This window comes from Eretmochelys imbricata, chromosome 22 (assembly GCF_965152235.1).
Source record: "Eretmochelys imbricata isolate rEreImb1 chromosome 22, rEreImb1.hap1, whole genome shotgun sequence".
Lineage (NCBI taxonomy): Eukaryota > Metazoa > Chordata > Testudines > Cheloniidae > Eretmochelys > Eretmochelys imbricata.
The window spans coordinates 299,400-310,669 of NC_135593.1; the positions used below are offsets into that span (position 1 = coordinate 299,400).

General features: G+C 51.8%; 1 pseudogene; it reads left to right on the top strand.

Annotated features, from left to right (window-relative positions):
* Nucleotides 1–498: 498 nt before the first annotated feature.
* On the top strand, nucleotides 499–7,410 carry LOC144278598 (C-type lectin domain family 2 member B-like; annotated as a pseudogene).
* The last annotated feature ends 3,860 nt before the right edge of the window (nucleotides 7,411–11,270 follow it).

Consider the following 11,270-nt stretch of genomic DNA (forward strand, 5'->3'; position numbering starts at 1 on the left):
AGTCCCGCCCTCCAAGGAGGGGCTGGGCCAGGGACAAGGCTGTTTCGAGCCCCAGCCCCTCCCCTTCTGATATCCGACCCACACTTACTTCTAGGAGGATTGTGTGTGTGAGGAGGGTCTTCTCCCCCACCCCCCAGCTGGGTGCCTGTCACGGGTGGGAGGGGCCCGTAGGACATCAGGTCTCTGAGGCCCTGGGGGCGGAGGGGCCGATGAGAGTTAAGGGGTTTTAATCATCATGGCACCTCCTTTGGCAGGGGGTTGGGCTGCTGGGCAGGGAACAAGAAACCACAAATGGCCTCCCCCACCGCTGACCTGTCCTGCTTGGTCCGTCTCGGGTTCAGATTGGCTGGAGAGCTTGGAGCAGGGACGGGGAGCCAGGGCCAGGACCTGCGCCTCGGCTTTGCTGCTGCCAAATCGGACTCACTCAGACCGAGAGGAGCCGACCCCAGCCCAGCACCTGTTGCAGCGTCTGTGGCCTGAGTGTCGCTGAGAGAGACGATGGGGCCAGCAGCTAGGGCTGCTGAGAGCTAAGAGCCGCTGCAGGAGTTGTGTGTTAATGGCAATGGACACCGGGAGACTGGAGGGAACCCAGGTAATGGGGAATCTCTGCCTGGGAGCAGGCTGCAGAGAGACACTGAGACTGCCTGGGGTGCTGGAAGGGGGCATGGCCCTCCCACTTTTTGTCACTGGCCCTGCCCCTCCCCGTTCTCTTCCCCCTGAGGTCCCCCCCACCCCGCCTCTGGCAGGCAGCTGGAGTCCAAGCAGTTGCAGGGAGCCGTGGATGACCCTCCACTTGCCTGGGGTGGGGGGCCAAGAGCAGCCCCTGGTCCATATCCCTCCCCACAGGCTTCCGGCCCAGAGCAGGGGGAGGGTCTGTAGTTCCCCACAGCTGCGGCTCTTACCATGGCCCGGCTGCTGCTCTGAGGCCCTGCTACCCAGCCAGAGCCGGATCTTGGTAACAGCCCCAGGGTAGCTCTAGGGAGACATGGACCCTCCATCTGCCCTTGGTGGGGGGGTCTGCCTGACCCTCTGGGCTCCCCTCCCAGAGCGTCTGAGGGAAGGAGCAATCGACAGAACGGTGCATGTTCCAGGGCAGCTCCAGCCCCGCTGCTGTCAGTGAGACGTGTCCTCCCAGCCCTGCCTGACGGGTCTGTCTGTTTCAGACCCTCCTTGGAACTGCCAGAAAAGCCCAACCTGTAGAGTTGTGGTTGCACTGATAGTTGTATCGTCTCCTTTGATCGCTGCCATCATTGGTCTGGCAGGTGAGTTCCCAGCTCCCGCCCCGCTCCCTTCCCCTCCATCTACGATCTCCGTGCATCCCATTCCCCGTGACCTGCCACGGTCCCTCTCTCCTCCCGGTCTGTCTGGCTTCTGCCCCTGGGACAGAGGATTCCTGGGGGATCTTCCTCACCGACCTTCCTCCTGCTCCCTCCCAGACCCCGGCACCTGGGCACTCTCTGTGTGGGGACGATCTGACTGACATTAGCCCCCCCAGCCCATCTCTGAGCACTTTGGACCCAAGTCACCTTTGCCATGCGCCATGAAACAGTCCCTGTCCAGGGTGTCCAGTGGGACAGGGTGCAGCGCATCCCTGAGCCCTTTGCCTTCCCTGTGTTGCTCTGAGGTTACCAGCCTGGCCTTCCTGGATCTTCAGGTCACGCCTGTGGCCGGGCGGCAGGTGCTGCCGTGTTATTGAAATGAGCCGTAGAAGTCAGTCTAGACCCCTCCACCAGCGCAGTGTGGAAACCCCCCAATCGCTGAGCGTGGCCATGAAGGGTCCCTTAGCACCATTCACTCCCCTCGGATGCACAGACGGCGTGTGCTCGTGCAGAGGGCGTCTGTTTGCCGTGAACATGAACCCTGCTGTATCCCCCCGTCGTCTGGGGCAGGGGGTGCTGGAGGCTGTCGGGGGTGGGATTTCTCTACTGCCCTGGGATCTGATCACTGGGCCCCAGGAGGGTTTAGCAGCTGGCAGAGGGGATTGAATCCAGCTCTGTCTGCATTAGGAATCCTCTGTGCCGATGTCATGACATCCGTGCAGTTGAATTGGTGCAAACCGCTAAAGCAGACACACTGCACTGGTGCACAAAGGAGCTTTCCTTGGTGCAGTTCGCTGCAGGAAGTTACCAGAGCGAGCCGCACTGCTCCAGCGCATCTCCAGGAGGTGTTTGCCCTGATGTCACTGCGTCACTGTGATTATACCGGTGCAGATTGCTCGGATACAGATGGGCCCTGAATCCCAGCTCCCTGCTGTAATGGCAGGCTGTTGCAATGGGCAGCATTGGCTCTCACTGTGTAAGGTGGGAATCTGTGAGCTTAGGGTTGGTTACACACCTGCAGGTGCAGGGAGCTCTGCAGAACATGTGGCATCTGACCTGGAGATGGATGGTGGAGACAGCCTGTGCCATCAACTATTAGTCACTGACTTCTCTGCTCAGTTCAGTGGGGGAGGGATGTGGGCTACCGTGCACTGGACAGTTAAATCTACAGGGTCAGACATGCCTTGTGCGTGAGGCGAACACATGCTCGTTTTCTGATCACCGCTGCCACGTTTCCTAACTCTTCCCGACTCAGAGTGTCTGTTCCTCGCTGAGCACCAGCCACATGGGAAGGCTTGAAAACCAGCTACCGAGTTACTGTGGTGCAAAGAAAAGTGACATGCTCAAAAACGTCTGGAGGGGTTTGAGTCCGACTCCTCTCAACTAGACAGGTCTTTCAAATCCTCTTTGGTGTCACTTATGGGTGAGCCCCCTGCTGCTCTTTCATGGCTCTGAAAGGGTTACACTGCCGTGAGGGTTTCCAGAAAGTGCCTTTCTTGCTGCTGTGTTTGGGGAAAGAAAAGTCTGCAGGTAGGAGGTGAATAAATTTACATCATTCCTGGCCCACAGTGCAACAGGTCGCTTCCGGTTGCTGTGGTTTCTGGTGCCCCCTTGTGGCTTTCATGTCCCTGAGTGAAAGTTCCCACGTTCTTCTCAGTTGTTCACCTGCTGTTTGTTGCGAGGTTGAAGGTCCAGCTGTTGATCTTGTGCCTGGGGTGAAATGCTCTGAGCTGTGTCAGTCCCTCGCAGGCTGGGAGTGTCCCTGGAATCCTTCTTGCCAGGCAAATTTACAGTGACAAACGTCTCCGTCCCCCTGCGTCTGATTGCCATGGTCCAGCCCCAGCTGGGGGTCCCAATGGGCTTGGCAAGCCGGTCAACTAACTGCCTGTTTGGCCACAGTCAAATACTCCAGCGAGAGCCCTGGGGGTAGGAGGCAGCCTGCCTTTCGGATTGCGTCTTGGAGCCTCACTTGTGTTTTCCGGAACCTGGTTTCATTGTTTTGCCTTTTTTTTCTGAGCTAAAATAACTCAGTGAAGTACATTTTTTTAAAAAATGAGGTAGATCCGTATCTATCGAAAGCTAAACCTACTGGAGAGAATGACATCTTGCTCTTTTTTGTTCCTGGCGGGAGGTAACCAATTCTGATAAATTGGTATTTTAAAATATCTGACCACTCTTTGACAGATTTGACTGGTCAGTTGACCAATTTTTGTACCAGTCAAATGCCCAATTCTAGGTGTAACACTTACCCTCCATGTGACTGTCTCATTCTCAGTGCTGACATCTCAGCTTTCATCAGCTGATCTGTGCCCCCCTGCTGGCCCCTAGTGCCCAGACGGCTGGATGGGATACCAAGGGAAATGCTACTATTTCTCAAAGATGAAGGGAGCTGGATTGACAGCCGGAGCCGCTGCTCTGCCCCGGGTGCCTCCCTGGCTGGGATCGACAGTGAGCAGGAAATGGTGAGAGACTCTCGAATTGCCATACACTGATCTTGGCACAGTGGTGGCTGCTGCAGTAGGACCTGGGCTCTGCCCCGTGGGGTGAGGAGCAGCTCTGAGCCCTCCCGTGCTGGGAGGCCAGAGTGAATGAACTTCCAGTTGCTGAACGACAGCCGTGGCTGGGCCCAGAGCCCTACTGTCTGTGTGTGATCACAGGGATTGCCCATTCTCCGCTCCCCCCTCCCCAAATAGGGAGACAGCTTCTGTCTAGGGCAGGGCTGGCTCAGGCATCTCCTGGCCTCCTGGCTGCTGGAGTGGGACCGAGAACCCAGCCAGTGCTCCTGTTGTGGGGATGGGAAAGGAGCAGCCAGCCGAGGAGGCGGGGGAGGAGGGGATCCTCTCAGACTGACTTCAGCTTGACTCGCTCCCTCCTCCTGCCTTGCTGTGGTGAGCGGGGGCTGATCTGTGAGAAGAGAGGTCTCTGCAGAGAGCTCAGACCCAGCAGCTGCCCCCAGCCCAGGGGGACTTGGGGTGTGGGTGACTGGGAGCACAGGGGTGGGGCTGCTCTGTGCAGGGGGAGGGTTAATACTGCCTGGGTGATCTTGTACTTTGCAAAAGGCAGGGGAACACCCCCGCCCCCCCAAAAAAATAAACTGAGCACTCTTCAATATGGGGGGAGGGATAGCTCAGTGGTTTGAGCATTGGCCTGCTAAACCCAGGGTTGTGAGTTCAGTTCTTGAGGGGGCCATTTAGGGATATGGGGCAAAAATCTGTTGGATGACTTAATTGGGGATGGGGGTGGGACTAGAAGATCTCCTGAGGTCCCTTCCAACCCTGATACTCTATGAATATGAGACTGGGATTCTCTGCGGCACAGAGCCCTGGAGGGGTGGGGGTGGGGAAGCACCGGAGCTGGGGCTGATACCTGCTGTCCCTCGGCTTTCTTGAAAGCGTTCCTGCTGCGCCATAAGGGTGTCCAGGACCACTGGATTGGCCTCCGGAGGGAACAGGGTCAGCCCTGGAAATGGACCAACAGCACCAAATTCAACCACCTGTGAGTCTCTCTCACCCCTCTGTACTAATTCCCTGGGCTTGGGATTCTGGTGTCTGAGCTGTTTGAGTTCAGGTAGATCCACCATTCAGTGCTAGTGAAACAACCAGACACGACCCTGGTCCGTTCGCGTCCTGCGTGTATCGGAGACCGATGGGAGCCGGCATGTCCCTGAACTCTTGGCTCCTCCCTGCAGCACGGTGCTGGGCCGGAGACAGAGCCCGCCACAGCCAGAGGTGCCCTCGCAGCGCGCTGGGATTTCAGCTGGGACACTCGCTGTTCTCCCCCAGCCCTCTTCAGCAAGGTCCCTGGGGTGTCTGACCTCCCCTGCGGAAAGGAGGCAGCAGGGAGCTCAGGTTAACAGTGGCTGCTAGAGAGGGCAGCATGTTGAGCACTGCATTGCAGGTGCAGGTCCCGCTGGGGATTGCAGCCGGCAGGTTTGAGTGACTTGGCTGGTGAGGCCTCTGAATCCGCAACAAGGCACCGATGTTAAAGGAGCCTGCGGTTCACAGGTGCTGGACGCCTGGGGCTCCCACGGGAACGGGGTACAGTAGTGATGGCTGTCCAGCCAACACCCCGCGATGGGTTTCAGTGGGCTCCAAGTGTGATCACAAAACCAGCGCTGCTTGAACCCTGGGACTTCAGGACTAGAAGCATGAGCCTCTGCCATAGGAGCGAAAGAATCCACTTCTTTAACTGAAACCCCCCCCATTGATAAAGCTCTTTTGCAGGCCAGCCATTAGAGGGGGATGGAGACCCCCCCACTTCTCTGGTCTGGGTTACTTCAGTACTTTGAAAAATCAGGCTCTTTTGGCGCTGGGTCAGGGCTCCCCAATGGACAGTCCCCATTCTGCTGTATTGGACCCAACCTTTGGATCCTACCTGCTTCCAGCCTCACTGGGTCTGAAGAGCTACCAGACACTGTCCTGAGTTCGGGCCTCTGTGGCACTCTCCTGGGGTACAGACTCCCTGTCTGGTATGCTCCTTAGGATGTGGGACCCTGCAGATCAGCTGCTGTAGGATCCAAAACCAGTGCTGAACCCTCCCAAATCTCCCGAGAGTCATGTTGTCCCTAGAGCTCCACCCTCCACTCCAGATGAACTCTGGGAGAGTCACGTGAGGGTTACAAACAAGGAACACATGCTTTCACAAAGGAACTTCTTCAACACTCTCTTTTTCCCCCATCCCCAATGGAAAGCTCAAGAGTTATAGATCAACAGAAAGAAAACCCCTGAATGCAATTTCTTCTTTCAGTGTCATCTTGGTTCTGCTCCATGTGTTTCAAGGAGGCGAGATCCCTCCTGTCCCCCGCTTTTCCTGCTCAGTCGTCTGGTTCTGGTGATGGTCTGCCCCTCTTGTTAGAGGGCCGGTCCCTTTTGACAATCAGTCTAACAAATTCTCTCTGTCCTGCTGGGGACTGTCCATTCTCCAGCACCCCTGTGGGCTGCTCAGCATAGAGGGTCAGGAACAGTCAGCGGTTCTGCAAAGCCCCCGCTGTCCTGAGCTCTGCTCCTGAGGGGCTGGGAGAGTAGCTGCTCCGCACTCAGGCCTGCACTGTGGAGAACGGCTCCCCTGGCTGGGACTGGTGTGAAATGCCTGGCCTCTGCCTGACTGCAGCTCCCTGGCTTCTGTGTTGCAGGTTTCACTTAAGAGGAGGAGGTGACTGCACATATCTGAACGACGAGAAAGGGGTCAGCAGCTCACGGTGCTACATGGGAAGACGGTGGATCTGTAGCAAACCTGAGATGTATGTGATGGTGTCATAAATATAAAGGGAAGGGTACACACCTTTAAAATCCCTCCTGGCCAGAGGAAAAATCCTTTCACCTGTAAAGGGTTAAGAGGCTAGGATAACCTCGCTGGCACCTGACCAAAATGACCAATGAGGACACAAGATACTTTCAAAAGCTGGAAAGAGGGAGAACATCAAAGGGGTCTGTGTCTGTCTGGGTGAGGCTTTTCCCAGGGACAGAACAGTAATGGAGTCTTAGAACTTAGTAAGTAATCTAGCTAGATATGCGTTAGCTTATGATTTCTTTAAATGGCTGATAAAATAAGTTGTGCTGAATAGAATGAATATTCCTGTCTGTGTGTCTTTTTGTAACCTAAGGTTTTGCCTAGAGGGGTTCTCTATGTTTTGAATCTAATTATCCTGTAAGGTATTTACCGTCCTGATCTTACAGAGGTGATCCTTTTCTTTTTACTGTTTCTTCTATTAAAATATTTCTTTTCAAGAACTGAATGCTTTTTTCATTGTCCTAAGATCCAAGGGCTTGGGTCTGTGGTCACCTATGCAAATTGGTGAGGATTTTTACCAAACCTTCCCCAGGAAGTGGGGTGCAAGGTTTTGGGGAGGATTTTGGGGGGGAAAGACGTTTCCAAACAACACTTTCCCAGAAACCCGGTTAAACGTTTGGTGGTGGCAGTGGAAGTCCAAGGGTCAAATAGTTTGTACCTTGGGGAAGTTTTAACCTAAGCTGGTAAAGTAAGCTTAAGAGGTTTTCATGCAGGTCCCCACATTTGTACCCTAGAGTTCAAAGTGGGGAAGGAACCTTGACAGATGGGAAAAGAGACTGCACTCGAAAGGGGCTCGAAATGAGACTCCTAGAAGTGACACTTACACAACTCACACCTACTTGAACGAGCCAAGATCTCAAAATCAGGCAGTGGGGCCCTCAAGCAATAAGTGTGTCTCATTTAAACTCCGTATGTGCCTTCTGCTTTTGAACCTTTTAAACTCAGGGTCACGTTGTCAAGCTTTTCTCTACAGCTGAGAGAGAGTGATCTCATGAGAAGGAGTCTTACTTCATTTCCCCAGCATGTGGCTAAGGGAAGGCCTTGTTCCTTTAGACTCCAGAACAGCATTTCTCAAATGCAGTCACCAGCTGATTGTTTGCAGCCACAAGAGCCTCCAAAGTGCCCCAACAATCGCTCAGATGTTAAGTATTAAAGGTGTCTTCTAAATGCCATAAATCCTAATGCGCGCTCCCTTTTAAATAGTACCATGCCGGCAGAGCTGAGCTACATAGGTGTGGTTTTCTTTCAAGTCACAAAGTGTATTCTTTGGCTAAGAACATAAGAACGGCCATACTGGGTCAGAGCAAAGGTCCATCCAGCCCAGTATCCTGTCTGCCAACAGCGGCCAACACCAGGTGCCCCAGAGGGAGTGAACCTAACAGGCAATGATCAAGTGATCTGTCTCCCGCCATCCATCTCCACCCTCTGACAAACAGAGGCTAGGGACACCATTCCTTACCCATCCTAGCTAATAGCCATTCATGGACTTAACTTCCATGAATTTATCCAGTTCTCCTTTAAACCCTGTTATAGTCCTAGCCTTCACAACCTCCTCAGGCAAGGAGTTCCACAGGTTGACTATGCACTGTGTGAGGAAGAACTTCCTTTTATTTGTTTTAAACCTGGTGCCCATTAATTTCATTTGGCGGCCCCTAATTCTTGTGTTATGGGAACAAGTAAATAGCTTTTCCTTAGTCACTTTCTCTGTACCACTCATGATTTTATAGACCTCTAACCACTGTGTTTACATCTCATGTTATTGTAGCTCTGTAAGTGGCTATGGGCCATCTCACTGCGTGATGTTTGGGCAGGTTGCGATTGTTCATGGGGGTGGGGAGGGAGGTGAAAAAGTTAAAATGTGACTGGGTATCAGAAAGTATTTCAGATAATCTAGTGCCAGAAAATGACCTTGAATGTGACAGCAGGTGGCTCCTCTGAGACCTTCTGCTAAGAAAAGCAAAACATAGAAAGAAAAAGAAACACTTCAGCACCAGGGGGAAAGGCAGTTTCCTGTGTTTGCGAAGCCATCTGATTCCATTTCTGAGTAAGTTGCAGTGTGAGAGAGAAATTCATCAAATTGAAATGTATGTAGTGCAACGTCCCTACAGCACTTGTGCAAGGGAAGTTGAACCAAATTACTACGGTGAGCTTCAGAGGCGCAAGCTGTTAAATGATGCAAAAACCAAGCTGAAAAGACAACAGCAACGGCTCAGATTTTGTTGTTACTGTTATCATTATTATTACTGGGCTACGTTGATTGGGTTTTTTTGTCTGTGAAAGAAACTTTGGACATATTGGCAGATACATTCTTTCCTTATTAGTCATTATCCTTTCTATTATGTAAAGCATTTTTAAATTTAGTTCAGAATTGTACAGCCGTCCACCTTTGACCAAAAAAGTAAAAAAGACAAGACTGTGCAAAGCACTGGTTTCTTCTGTGTTTAGGTCCACTAAAGATAAGACACAACTGTACCTTATATTTATTATTGAGTCTGCAAAAAATCCCTATGTAAATATGCACATGTAATTTATTTATTTGTTTTTCCTACAGTTAGTTCAGTATTGTCAGAGCCTCATTCTGAGGCTGCCAAAAATTTGTGAGAACCCCGGCTCTAGAAAGTGTTAGAAAACAAAATCCTATGTGACCATTACTTTCCAGTATTTGCAAAAAGAAAAGGAGGACTTGTGGCACCTTAGAGACTAACCAATTTATTTGAGCATGAGCTTTCGTGAGCTACAGCTCCCTTCATCAGATGCATTCAGTGGAAAATACAATGGGGAGATTTATATACACACAGAACATGAAACAATGGGTGTTACCAGTATTTATTCACTCTCGCTTGCATCTCTGTTCTTTGATAATAAACTCATTCCTGTTTTCTGTATATCTAATTGCTGTGTTCTCAATAGAGTGGTTGGCCTGAATTGAATCTTACAAGCTGCTGTGGACCGCGCCTGAGGGAATAGAGTCACAGTTCTGCATGTGCTCTGGGGAACGGGCTGAGCACTCCTGAGGGATGCTCAGAGGCTTTGGGAGTGTTTATCGCTAACCTGTACACAGAGAGCGAGGCCTGCAGGGGGCTGGAAGGTCAGGCTTGCGCTGCCAGGGGTGGTGGTTTGAGAGAGCTGACCCATGGCAGGCCTGGACAAGGCTCCCCCAAAAGTGCCTCGTATGCCTGCTATGAATCACTCAAACGGGCAGACGTCCCCGGCTCATTCCACCCCTGCACCCCCCAGGTACAACCCGCAGAAGGCATTCGACCAGGGTGAGGAGAACACCTGCAATGCCCTGTCACCTGACGTGCTGAATTTGCCTCTGAGCCCATTTTCCCTTCCAGCTTGGGACTCCAGAACCCTGCCTTGTTGAGCCAGACATGCTTGCCAGCTGCAAACACAGACCCAGGTCTGGGCCACACCCCTAACGCTGCAGACTTTAACCCAAAATTGCTCAGCAGGTCACCTGTCTCCAGCACCCAGCTCCCAATGGGATCCAAACCCCAAATAAATCCGTTTTACTCTGTATGAAGTTTATACAGGGTAAACTCAAATTGTCCACCCTCTATAACACTGATAGGGAGAGATGCCCAGCTGTTTGCTCCCCCAGGTATTAATCACTTACTCTGGGTTAATTAATAAACAAAAGTGATTTCATTAAATATAAAAAGTAGGATTTAAATGGTTTCAAGTAATAACAGACAGAACAAATAAGTTACCAAGAAAAATAAAACAAAACACGCAAGTCTAAGCCTAATACATTAAGAAACGGAATACAGATAAATCTCACCCTGAGAGATGTTCCAATAAGCTTCTTTCCCAGACTGGACTCCCTCCAGTCTGGGCCCAATCCTTTCCCCTGGTACAGCCTTGTTCCAGCTCAGGTGGTAATTCGGGGATTTCTTATGACTGGCAGCCCCCTTTGTTCTGTTCCACCCCCTTTGATATCTTTGGCACAAGGCGGGAATCCTCTCACGGTCTCTCTGGGTTTCCACCCCTCCTTCTAAATGGAAAAGCACCAGGTTAAAGATGGATTCAAGTATCGTGTGACATGTTCACATGTCCTGTAAGCCCCTCTCCATTCTTTCAGGACTGGCCCGCACGTATGCAGTGAAAGCTTGCAGGTGAACAGAGCCATCTACAGTCAGTTGTCCTAGCTAATGGGAGCCATCAAGATTCTAAACCACCATTAATGGCCCACACTTTGCATAACTACAGTAGGACCTCAGAGTGATATCTCATATTCCTAATTTCAGATACAAGAATGACACATTCATCCAAATAGGATGAACACACTCAGTAGATTTGTAAGGTCTCATTACAAAACTTATAGAGACCTTTTGCATAAAGCATATTCCAGTTACATCATATTCACACTTAAACATTTTTATAAAGCTTATGAAGTGCAATGTCACAGGGTCAATACCCTCAGAGGATACCTGCAGATAGAGGCTTCCCTGGCTGGTGGAAAGGCCTCAACTGTCCTGCTTCCCATGGCCAGAAGGCATTGTAGTGCAGCTATTCTCAGCTTACCCGGGCCTATGTGGAGCGGAATGTACATTAGAGCAGCCCCAAGGCTGCTCTGACTTAGACCTGGTCAGCACAAAGCCTGACGATCATTTGTCTACTCTCCGATCAGCACGGGCTGCCAGTGAGTTGGCCACCCAG